At 46.7% G+C, this 13,074-nt stretch overlaps 1 non-coding gene across 1 annotated transcript; it reads left to right on the forward strand.

The window, feature by feature from the left end:
- Positions 1 to 12,525: 12,525 nt before the first annotated feature.
- LOC125773630 (5.8S ribosomal RNA) lies at positions 12,526 to 12,683 on the forward strand. Its single transcript, XR_007420263.1, has one exon. It is a non-coding gene; the product is annotated as a 5.8S ribosomal RNA (ribosomal RNA).
- Positions 12,684 to 13,074: the final 391 nt, after the last annotated feature.

Genomic DNA, 13,074 nt, shown 5'->3' on the forward strand with positions numbered 1-13,074 from the left:
CAAGGGTAAATTTTTTTATTCCTCTAATAACTTCTAGCACAGACATTGAATCGGTTGGTGATGTATGGATGAAATGTAGCAAACAGTTGGAACTACCCATAAAATCATAAAGATTGACGATCCAATGTATAGAACCGGAGTAATGTGCGATACTTGGTGAAAAATCGAGTGAAAAATTAGCTATAAACTGTTTTTGGCCCATAACTCGAATACTAGACATCGGAAGGGGGGGTCGTAGAACGATTTTTTGTTGCCCTATCGATTCCCTATCGAACGAGCAAAAGTTGTTTTTTTGACCAAAAAGGACCCCTACTCTAGTAAAATTGGCCTGATTTTACTAGTCCCCGGTACCCGTACAGGCAAAATGAGCAAAATGCTCAAGTATGAATGGTTTTTGGCCCATAACTCGAATACTAGACGTCGCAGGGGGGTGTCATGGAACAATTTTTGGTAGCCCTTGAAATTATCTATCGAATGACATATACTTGATTTTTGGCCAAAAAGTTCCCTAGACTAGTAAAAATCGCATCATTTTACTAGAGTCGGGTACCCTGGACGAAAAACCGCTATAATTGCGGTTTTTGGCTAATAACTCGAATACTAGACGTCGCAGGGGGGTGTCGTGGAACAATTTTTGGTAGCCCTTGAAATTATCTATCGAATGACATATACTTGATTTTTGGCCAAAAAGTTCCCTAGACTAGTAAAAATCGCATCATTTTACTAGAGTCGGGTACCCTGGACGAAAAACCGCTATAATTGCGGTTTTTGGCTAATAACTCGAATACTAGACGTCGCAGGGGGGTGTCGTGGAACAATTTTTGGTAGCCCTTGAAATTATCTATCGAATGACATATACTTGATTTTTGGCCAAAAAGTTCCCTAGACTAGTAAAAATCGCATCATTTTACTAGAGTCGGGTACCCTGGACGAAAAACCGCTATAGTTGCGGTTTTTGGCTAATAACTCGAATACTAGACGTCGCAGGGGGGTGTCGTGGAACAATTTTTGGTAGCCCTTGAAATTATCTATCGAATGACATATACTTGATTTTTTGACCAAAAAGTTCCTAGACTAGTAAAAATCGCATCATTTTACTAGAGTCGGGTACCCTGTACGAAAAACCGCTATAGTTGCGGTTTTTGGCCAATAACTCGAATACTAGACGTCGGAGGGGGGTGTCGTAGAACAATTTTTTGTAGCCCTTGAAATTACCTTTCGAATGATATATAGTGGTTTTTTGGTCAAACAGTGACCCCGAGACTAGTAACCCTCCATACACAAAACCGCCTAAAAAGTTTTGGTTTTGCAAAATTTTGAAAAGTGCGTCAAAAAAATTTTTTCAAAAAGTACCAAATCGTGATCAGAACTCACTATAGACCATAAAAAGTGAAATCCGATGGTCATTTGCAACACTTGGTCAATCGAGAAAAATTTCACTTTTTTACTAGAGTCGGGTACCCTGAACGAAAAATCGCTCAAGTGATGGTTTTTGGCCAATAACTCGAATACTAGACGTCGGAGGGGGGTGCCGTAGAACAATTTTTTGTAGCCCTTGAAATTACCTTTCGAATGATATATAGTGGTTTTTTGGTCAAACAGTGACCCCGAGACTAGTAACCCTCCATACACAAAACCGCCTACAAAAACTTTGTTTTGAAAAATTTTGAAAAGTTCAAAAAAATTTTTTTTTCAAAAACTACTAAAACGTGATAAGAACTTACTATAGACCATGAAAAGTGATATCCGATGATAATTTGCAAAAGTTGGTAACTAGTAAAAAATTTCACTTTTTTACTAGAGTCGGTGCAACGAGAAAAAAAAAGTCCGTGATGGAGAAAAATGGCACGTTTTCCACGCCTGTACGCTTTCGTTTTCTATATAGGGGGTAGGTGAGCCAGAAGCATGAATTTGACTGAGTACGTATCTTTATGAATTGGGCCCTTCTAAATCGATTGAGACTACCCCCAGGACGATCGGACGACTGCTTCTGGCTCAAAATGTGGTTTTTAGATTTTGATCGTCAATTATGAGAGAAAAAATCGATTAGAAGTAAAGATACGAAATGCTTGGTCTAAGTTGGGAAACGACTTCGGATATTTGTTGGACGTTGTCGTAGAAGGTCCGAGGACCAAGGAAAAGTGATTTCCAAGTGGATTTATGCACTATTAGTCGATGGTAAGATGTGAAATTAGTAGAACTTACCATACAGTTTGCGAAGTTGAAGCAATCGGTTGGTGAATATGGTACTGTCTGTCCAATTTGGTGGTTCGGAATGAGTGAAACGATGTTGATGATGGATAGACGTTCCGATTGCCCCCGATCGGGGAACATATAGTGGTCTTTAAGGTCCAAGTACCTATGTTTTGGTAAGCAGAACTGAGAGTTAAAGGATGAAAGTCGGCCATTCCTAATATCATCCTATCGGTGGTTCGCGAGTTGTTTGAGGACCGGAGCAGCTCGCGATGAAACGGTCCTAGGGTATTGGTTATCCATCCAAGGAAGAGTAAATGCGATCCTAGATGTGTGTCGTTGGCCGTTCTACCGGTATCGCCTATCGATGAGATATCGACGGGCATGCCTTACTCGAAAGTTGAATTCTAGGATCGATGGTCAAACAGACCTATGAGCGATAAACCAAACTGAACACGTATTGATGTCGGCTTTTCCTATCATTTGATGCCGCAGGTTGTTTAGGGACCGGAGCAACTTGCGGCCGAGACGGTCCCCGGGGGTTTCTTTCTCCAAGGAGTGGAAACTATTAAGCAAGAGTTGTAGCAAGATACGATCCTCTGATGTGTCGTTGGCCGTTCATGCGGTATCGCCTGTCGATGAGATATCGATGGGCATGCCTTACTCTACCGACCTTCTAATTGAGAGTATTAATCAGGGATCGATGGTCAAACAAGACCAATGAGCGATAAACCAAACTGAACACGTATTGATGTCGGCTTTTCCTATCATTTGATGCCGCAGGTTGTTTAGGGACCGGAGCAGCTTGCGGCCGAGACGGTCCCCGGGGGTTTCTTTCTCCAAGGAGAAGAAACGATTAAGCAAAAGTTGTAGCAAGATACGATCCTCTGATGTGTCGTTGGCCGTTCAAGCGGTATCGCCTGTCGATGAGATATCGATGGGCATGCCTTACTCTCCCGACTGGATTACTGAGAGTTTAATCAGGGATCGATGGTCAAACAGACCAATGAGCGATAAACCAAACTGAACACGTATTGATGTCGGCATTTCCTATCATTTGTCGCAGGTTGTTTAGGGACCGGAGCAGCTTGCGACCGAGACGGTCCCCGGGGGTTTCTTTCTCTAAGGAGTGGAAACGATTAAGCAAAAGTCGTAGCAATAATCGATCACCTGATGTGTCGTTGGCCGTTCTTGCGGTATCGCCTGTCGATGAGATATCGATGGGCATGCCTTACTCTCCTGACTGTTTAATTGAGAGTTATAATCAGGGATCGATGGTCAAAAAGACCTATGAGCGATAAACCAAACTGAACACGTGTTGATGTCGGCATTTCCTATCATTTGTCGCAGGTTGTTTAGGGACCGGAGCAGCTTGCGACCGAGACGGTCCCTTCCCGAAAGATGGTGAACCGAGTCGTCTGGCGTAAAAACCGGACGACTCGAAAGGGCTTGACCCTTTCAAGTGAGCGATAATCACATTCTACGCTCAGTTCGACAGCTACAAGGCAATCACTCGCTATGTTCAGAGCTAATACATGCAACATGCCGGCATTGTTTCCACCGACGCATGGATTCAAGACTGGTGCACTTATTAGTTAAACCGTTCGCCTCCGGGTGTTTCGAGTTCAAGTCTGGATGAGGATTGATCTTGCTGGTAATAGCTTGAGCCCCTGAATAAGGGGTCGAAGCGTACATCTTGAGACCATGTACAACATATTACCAAATCGGCACCATGGGTTCGGGTGCAAGTGATGTAACCGTGAAAGATGTTGAGCAGCCCAACATCGGTTTACACACGCATAATAGGAAGGCAGCGCTGTCGACTGGTCAGTCGTGTAAGAAGTGTGCATTATCGATCACAAATATATTGGTGATCTGTAGGTTGCGCATACACCATGCCCGGTGTAAAGTGCCGTGGTCCCCCCCGGGGGGCTGCATCAAACCGTTCGCCACGCGAACTACCCAATGGAACGAACTCTATGCATTTAATAAGAAGAAGAGATGATAATGAAACACGGTCGATTTAAGAGTTGAAAACGTTGAAATACCTATAAGCAAGTCTTAAGTTGGTGGTGACCGTTACGCCCCAACAAATTGGTGCCTTACCCTACACCAAAGAGCCATTCAACATGGTTCAAGTGAGCGATAATCACGCTCTACGCTCAGTATGACAGCTGCAAGGCAATCACTCGCTAAGTTCAGAGCTAATACATGCAACACGCCGGCATTGTTTCCACCGACGCATGGATTCAAGACTGGTGCACTTATTAGTTAAACCGTTCGCCTCCGGGTGTTTCGAGTTCAAGTCTGGATGAGGATTGTTCTTGCTGGTAATAGCTTGAGCCCCTGAATAAGGGGCCGAAGCGTACATCTTGAGTAAATGTACAACATATTACCAAATCGGCACCGTGGGTTCTGGTGCAAGTGATGTAACCGTGAAAGATGTTGAGCAGCCCAACATCGGTTTACACACGCATAATAGGAAGGCAGCGCTGTCGACTGGTCAGTCGTGTAAGAAGTGTGCATTATCGATCTCCAATATATGAGCTCAGTATGACAGCCCAATTGGTAATCCTCGGGACCTCCAGAAAGGAAGCTGGATGAGGATTACCAAATCGAAAGTTGATTAGTGTAGTGGTACCACTTAGTCAACTTGTATCCCGAAAGATGGTGGACCGAGTCGTCTGGCGTAAAAACCGGACGACTCGAAAGGGCTTGACCCTTTCAAGTGAGCGATAATCACATTCTACGCTCAGTTCGACAGCTACAAGGCAATCACTCGCTATGTTCAGAGCTAATACATGCAACATGCCGGCATTGTTTCCACCGACGCATGGATTCAAGACTGGTGCACTTATTAGTTAAACCGTTCGCCTCCGGGTGTTTCGAGTTCAAGTCTGGATGAGGATTGATCTTGCTGGTAATAGCTTGAGCCCCTGAATAAGGGGTCGAAGCGTACATCTTGAGACCATGTACAACATATTACCAAATCGGCACCATGGGTTCGGGTGCAAGTGATGTAACCGTGAAAGATGTTGAGCAGCCCAACATCGGTTTACACACGCATAATAGGAAGGCAGCGCTGTCGACTGGTCAGTCGTGTAAGAAGTGTGCATTATCGATCACAAATATATTGGTGATCTGTAGGTTGCGCATACACCATGCCCGGTGTAAAGTGCCGTGGTCCCCCCCGGGGGGCTGCATCAAACCGTTCGCCACGCGAACTACCCAATGGAACGAACTCTATGCATTTAATAAGAAGAAGAGATGATAATGAAACACGGTCGATTTAAGAGTTGAAAACGTTGAAATACCTATAAGCAAGTCTTAAGTTGGTGGTGACCGTTACGCCCCAACAAATTGGTGCCTTACCCTACACCAAAGAGCCATTCAACATGGTTCAAGTGAGCGATAATCACATTCTACGCTCAGTTCGACAGCTACAAGGCAATCACTCGCTATGTTCAGAGCTAATACATGCAACATGCCGGCATTGTTTCCACCGACGCATGGATTCAAGACTGGTGCACTTATTAGTTAAACCGTTCGCCTCCGGGTGTTTCGAGTTCAAGTCTGGATGAGGATTGATCTTGCTGGTAATAGCTTGAGCCCCTGAATAAGGGGTCGAAGCGTACATCTTGAGACCATGTACAACATATTACCAAATCGGCACCATGGGTTCGGGTGCAAGTGATGTAACCGTGAAAGATGTTGAGCAGCCCAACATCGGTTTACACACGCATAATAGGAAGGCAGCGCTGTCGACTGGTCAGTCGTGTAAGAAGTGTGCATTATCGATCACAAATATATTGGTGATCTGTAGGTTGCGCATACACCATGCCCGGTGTAAAGTGCCGTGGTCCCCCCCGGGGGGCTGCATCAAACCGTTCGCCACGCGAACTACCCAATGGAACGAACTCTATGCATTTAATAAGAAGAAGAGATGATAATGAAACACGGTCGATTTAAGAGTTGAAAACGTTGAAATACCTATAAGCAAGTCTTAAGTTGGTGGTGACCGTTACGCCCCAACAAATTGGTGCCTTACCCTACACCAAAGAGCCATTCAACATGGTTCAAGTGAGCGATAATCACGCTCTACGCTCAGTATGACAGCTGCAAGGCAATCACTCGCTAAGTTCAGAGCTAATACATGCAACACGCCGGCATTGTTTCCACCGACGCATGGATTCAAGACTGGTGCACTTATTAGTTAAACCGTTCGCCTCCGGGTGTTTCGAGTTCAAGTCTGGATGAGGATTGTTCTTGCTGGTAATAGCTTGAGCCCCTGAATAAGGGGCCGAAGCGTACATCTTGAGTAAATGTACAACATATTACCAAATCGGCACCGTGGGTTCTGGTGCAAGTGATGTAACCGTGAAAGATGTTGAGCAGCCCAACATCGGTTTACACACGCATAATAGGAAGGCAGCGCTGTCGACTGGTCAGTCGTGTAAGAAGTGTGCATTATCGATCTCCAATATATGAGCTCAGTATGACAGCCCAATTGGTAATCCTCGGGACCTCCAGAAAGGAAGCTGGATGAGGATTACCAAATCGAAAGTTGATAAGTGTAGTGGTACCACTTAGTCAACTTGTATCCCGAAAGATGGTGGACCGAGTCGTCTGGCGTAAAAACCGGACGACTCGAAAGGGCTTGACCCTTTCAAGTGAGCGATAATCACATTCTACGCTCAGTTCGACAGCTACAAGGCAATCACTCGCTATGTTCAGAGCTAATACATGCAACATGCCGGCATTGTTTCCACCGACGCATGGATTCAAGACTGGTGCACTTATTAGTTAAACCGTTCGCCTCCGGGTGTTTCGAGTTCAAGTCTGGATGAGGATTGATCTTGCTGGTAATAGCTTGAGCCCCTGAATAAGGGGTCGAAGCGTACATCTTGAGACCATGTACAACATATTACCAAATCGGCACCATGGGTTCGGGTGCAAGTGATGTAACCGTGAAAGATGTTGAGCAGCCCAACATCGGTTTACACACGCATAATAGGAAGGCAGCGCTGTCGACTGGTCAGTCGTGTAAGAAGTGTGCATTATCGATCACAAATATATTGGTGATCTGTAGGTTGCGCATACACCATGCCCGGTGTAAAGTGCCGTGGTCCCCCCCGGGGGGCTGCATCAAACCGTTCGCCACGCGAACTACCCAATGGAACGAACTCTATGCATTTAATAAGAAGAAGAGATGATAATGAAACACGGTCGATTTAAGAGTTGAAAACGTTGAAATACCTATAAGCAAGTCTTAAGTTGGTGGTGACCGTTACGCCCCAACAAATTGGTGCCTTACCCTACACCAAAGAGCCATTCAACATGGTTCAAGTGAGCGATAATCACGCTCTACGCTCAGTATGACAGCTGCAAGGCAATCACTCGCTAAGTTCAGAGCTAATACATGCAACACGCCGGCATTGTTTCCACCGACGCATGGATTCAAGACTGGTGCACTTATTAGTTAAACCGTTCGCCTGCGGGTGTTTCGAGTTCAAGTCTGGATGAGGATTGTTCTTGCTGGTAATAGCTTGAGCCCCTGAATAAGGGGCCGAAGCGTACATCTTGAGAGTAAATGTACAACATATTACCAAATCGGCACCGTGGGTTCTGGTGCAAGTGATGTAACCATGAAAGATGTTGAGCAGCCCAACATCGGTTTACACACGCCTAAGGGGTTTATTGTTATCTGTAGGTTGCGCATACACCATACCCGGTGTAAAGTGCCGTGGTCCCCCAGGGGGCTGCATCAAAACGTTCGCCATGCGAACTACCCAATGGAACGAACTCGATGTATTGAAAGAGATGAACAATTAATAGCGAGAATAGGGGCCCGGAAGCAATTCCGCGGCCCTACGGTCGATTCAAGAGTTGAAACGTTGTACAATCGTGGATAGCACCTAGTGCTAATATGGTGAGAGATAATGTGTGAGGAAATTTAGTTTCCTAAAGTTTAGTTAGTGGTTTCCGTTGTGCCCTAACAAACTTAAAGTTGGTGGTGACCGTTACACCCCAACAAATTGGTGCCTTACCCAACACCAAAGAGCCATTCCATATGGTTCTAGAGAGAGAGAGTTGTGTGGAAATTTATTTCCCACTAAGCGAGTGTGTGTCTGTAGTGGAACGAATTCTGGTTGATCCTACCAGTAATATACGCTTGTCTCAAAGGTTAAGCCATGCATGTCTAAGTACAAACATAAATGAATGTGAAACCGCATAAGGCTCAGTATAACAGCTATAATTCACAAGATCATCCTACCACTAGTTACTTGGATAACTGTGGAAAATCCAGAGCTAATACATGCAACATGCCGGGACTGTTGCCCTCGCGGGTAGCTGAACTGGTGCACTTATTAGTTAAACCAATCGCCTCCGGGCGGCTTGAGTTGAAGTCTGGATAAGGACGCAGATCGTATGGTCGCTTGTCGACTGACGACAGATCTTTCAAATGTCTGCCCTATCAACTATTGATGGTAGTGTAGAGGACTACCATGGTTGCGACGGGTAACGGGGAATCAGGGTTCGATTCCGGAGAGGGAGCCTGAGAAATGGCTACCACATCCAAGGAAGGCAGCAGGCGCGTAAATTACCCAATCCCAGTACGGGGAGGTAGTGACGAGAAATAACAATATGGACCTCTCTAACGATGGTCCATAATTGGAATGAGTTGAGTATAAATCCTTCAACAAGGATCAAGTGGAGGGCAAGTCTGGTGCCAGCAGCCGCGGTAATTCCAGCTCCACTAGCGTATATTAAAGTTGTTGCGGTTAAAACGTTCGAAGTTGATTGCCCGTCCAGACACGTGACCGCCACGGGCGCCCGGTTACACGCCGGGGCCGTTCGTGCGCGCGCTCACGGCTGCGACTCACAATGGTGTACTTGGGCGTTACTCTGTGAACGAGTACCGTGCTACCGGTTAACTCCGGCACGGGCTCCTCATGGTGCTCAAGATACTCACATTTACCTTGAACAAATTAGAGTGCTCAAAGCAGGCTAAGACAAAGCGTCCGGCCCCCCCGTGGGGTTGGCGTTGGCCGAGAATAATCTTGCATGGAATAATGGAATATGACCTCGGTTTATACGATTTCGTTGGTTTGTCAGAAACCTAGAGGTAATGATTAACAGAAGTAGTTGGGGGCATTGGTATTACGGCGCGAGAGGTGAAATTCGTAGACCGTCGTAGGACCAACTGAAGCGAAAGCGTTTGCCATGGATGCTTTCTTTAATCAAGAACGAAAGTTAGAGGATCGAAGGCGATTAGATACCGCCCCTAGTTCTAACCGTAAACGATGCCAATTAGCAATTGGGAGACGCTACCCCTATTCGGTGCTCTCAGTCGCTTCCGGGAAACCAAAATCGGGTTCCGGGGGAAGTATGGTTGCAAAGTTGAAACTTAAAGGAATTGACGGAAGGGCACCACAAGAAGTGGAGCTTGCGGCTTAATTTGACTCAACACGGGAAAATTTACCAGGTCCAAACTTATCGAGGTAAGACAGATTGATAGCTCTTTCTCAAATTTAAGGGTAGTGGTGCATGGCCGTTCTTAGTTCGTGGAATGATTTGTCTGGTTAATTCCGATAACGAACGTGACTCAAACATGCTAACTAGAACGCTGTCAGCAGTGCGCCTCCGGGCGCACCTGACGTTACAGCCGGGCGGCGCCTTCACGGGCGGTCGTCGGCTACGTTTGCCCTGCTTAGCGGGACAACTTGTGTTTAGCAAGCTGAGAATGAGCGATAACAGGTCCGTGATGCCCTTAGATGTTCTGGGCTGCACGCGTGCTACAATGTGGGTCGCAGCGTGTTCTCGCCAATAGGCGCCCCCATTCCGAGAGGAACGGGAAATCACTAAAATGCCCATCTAGTCGGGATTGGGGACTGCAACGGTCCCCATGAACCTGGAATTTCTAGTAAGCACTAGTCATTAGCTAGTGCTGATTACGTCCCTGCCCTTTGTACACACCGCCCGTCGCTACTACCGATGGATTATTTAGTGAGGTTTCTGGAGGCTTACCTTCCGCGGTTCCTTCGTGAGCTGCAGCTGGCATGGCTGAAGTTGACCGAACTTGATGATTTAGAGGAAGTAAAAGTCGTAACAAGGTTTCCGTAGGTGAACCTGCGGAAGGATCATTACTGATGATCGTCCGCGAGTGACCAACCATGGGCTGCCTTCGGTGTAGCTCGGTCGCTCGCTTGCTATGTGTCAGAATTTGTTGAAAGCCAACTCGTTCGTTGTACACTTTGATGGGTGACCATCACTGTGTCCCCGTGCCGAGCTAGATCTCCCCTAGCCGTAAGGCACTTGAACGCCCCTTCGACGACGAGTTGCATGTGTGTGGTATGTGTCAGAATCTGGTGAAGCTTTCTGCATGTGATGTGCCTTGTGTGGATCCGTGGCCATTGCATTGTGTCTGGTGCTTAGATACCCAGACACTTAGAACGCTTGCGCGGAAAGCAAACTCGATCGTTGTACACTTTGATGGGTGACCATCACTGTGTCTCCGTGCCGTGCTAGATCCCCCCTAGCCGTAAGGCACTTTGAACGCCCCTTCGACGACGAGTTACAAGAGTGTGGTATGTGTCAGAATCTGGTGAAGCTTTCTGCATGTGATGTGCCTTGTGTGGATCCGTGGCCATTGCATTGTGTCTGGTGTGTAGGTACCCAGACACTTAGAACGCTTGCGCGGAAAGCAAACTCGATCGTTGTACACTTTGATGGGCAACCATCACTGTGTCTCCGTGCCGTGCTAGATCTCCCCTAGCCGTAAGGCACTTTGAACGCCCCTTCGACGACGAGTTACAAGAGTGTGGTATGTGTCATAATCTGGTGAAGCTTTCTGCATGTGATGTGCATTGTGTGGATCCGTGGCCATTGCATTGTGTCTGGTGTGTAGGTACCCAGACACTTAAGCAAACTCGATCGTTGTACACTGTGATGGGCGAGCATCACTGTGTCTCCGTGCCGTGTAAGAACTCCCCTGGCCATCAGGCACTTGAAAGGTCCTTCGACGACGAGTTACAATAGTGGTGTGTTAGATACGTCAGGTGATGGTATCTACTGTTGTGCAATACGTATCCGGCCACGGCACGGAACGAACGGGAACTGTGGTGCAGACATACAAAGAGTTAAGCCTATTAGTCATTAACTCTAAGGACGGGGCCATGGGGCGGTACGCAAAGGATACGGATGAGCGAGTATGCAGGCCCAATACTCAATAGCTCGATCCGATCCAAGCACATGAGTTGACTGCGGCGCCAGGTTAACCAATGTGCTAGATTCTATTTGGCCAGTAGAATCTTGTGTCTTATGCGATTTGATACCAAGACACCAGAACGAAAGTTAGTTGAAGAGTTATTAAACTCTTATGAAGTATGGTTGTGCAATCACAACTTATGACTTTAACCTATAAAGTGGATATGGACTTGCAATTATAACATGGAATCTCTACACACCCCATGAGCTCGATCCAATCCACGCACACGAGTTGCCTGAGTAGCGACAGGTATACCGATGTGCAATACGTATCCGGCCACGGCACGGAACGAACGGGAACTGTGGTGCAGACATACAAAGAGTTAAGCCTACTAGTCATTAACTCTAAGGACGGGGCCATGGGGCGGTACGCAAAGGATACGGATGAGCGAGTATGCAGGCCCAATACTCAATAGCTCGATCCGATCCAAGCACATGAGTTGACTGCGGCGCCAGGTTAACCAATGTGCTAGATTCTATTTGGCCAGTAGAATCTTGTGTCTTACGCGATTTGATACCAAGACACCAGAACGAAAGTTAGTTGAAGAGTGATTAAACTCTTATGAAGAATGGTTGTGCAATCACAACTTATGACTTTAACCTATAAAGTGGATATGGACTATCAATTATAACATGGGGCACACACCATGTTCTCGATCCAATCCACGCACACGAGTTGCCTGAGTAGCGACAGGTATACCGATGTGCAATACGTATCCGGCCATAGGCACGGAACGAACAGGAACTGTGGTGCAGACATACAAGGGCCATGGGGCGGTACGCAAAGGATACGGATGAGCGAGTATGCAGGCCCAATACTCAATAGCTCGATCCGATCCAAGCACATGAGTTGACTGCGGCGCCAGGTTAACCGATGTGCTAAGAGAGTTGTTCCTGGGCCTTCAAAGTGACTTCAAAACTATCTTAGCGAATGGTGGCCATGGGCGTAGACATGAGCCACAAGTCACAAGGCCTGGGACTATTGGGTAATAAAGACAACTTAGTCAGAAAGTTAGTCTTTGGACGTACCACCGGGATTGTGTTACATTGGGAACCTTACTATAAAACCCTAGGCAGGGGATCACTCGGCTCATGGATCGATGAAGACCGCAGCTAAATGCGCGTCACAATGTGAACTGCAGGACACATGAACACCGATAAGTTGAACGCATATTGCGCGTCGGACGATTAAACCCGGCCGATGCACACATTCTTGAGTGCCTATCAATTCCTTGATATACAACAAACCAAACTTCAGGGTGGAGCGTGCCACAATAGAACACTATGGCGAGCAGCCCGTCTAGTGTCGTGGGGGAAACACGCTTCCACACTGTGCATAATGGCGTGCTCGGGACCTTTGTTGGGACCGCAGGGCGCTGAAAGTAAAGGGGTGAACCGCATAAATCGCACGCACGTAAACGCGCACACACACAAATAGAGTGAGACGTATCGTAGGATACCGCTAAGAGTACGTTGTGAAACATGGGGAAATTCAATCGAAAACCTCTTTGATGTCCAAGAATTCGTTGACCGTATCCGTCGTAATACTGGATCAACGTGCTTGGGGGAAAACGTCAAAGGGTTTTATAATAGTGGTGCATGATTAACCCATCG

The sequence above is a fragment of the Anopheles funestus genome (genome assembly GCF_943734845.2).
Source record: "Anopheles funestus chromosome X unlocalized genomic scaffold, idAnoFuneDA-416_04 X_unloc_43, whole genome shotgun sequence".
Lineage (NCBI taxonomy): Eukaryota > Metazoa > Arthropoda > Insecta > Diptera > Culicidae > Anopheles > Anopheles funestus.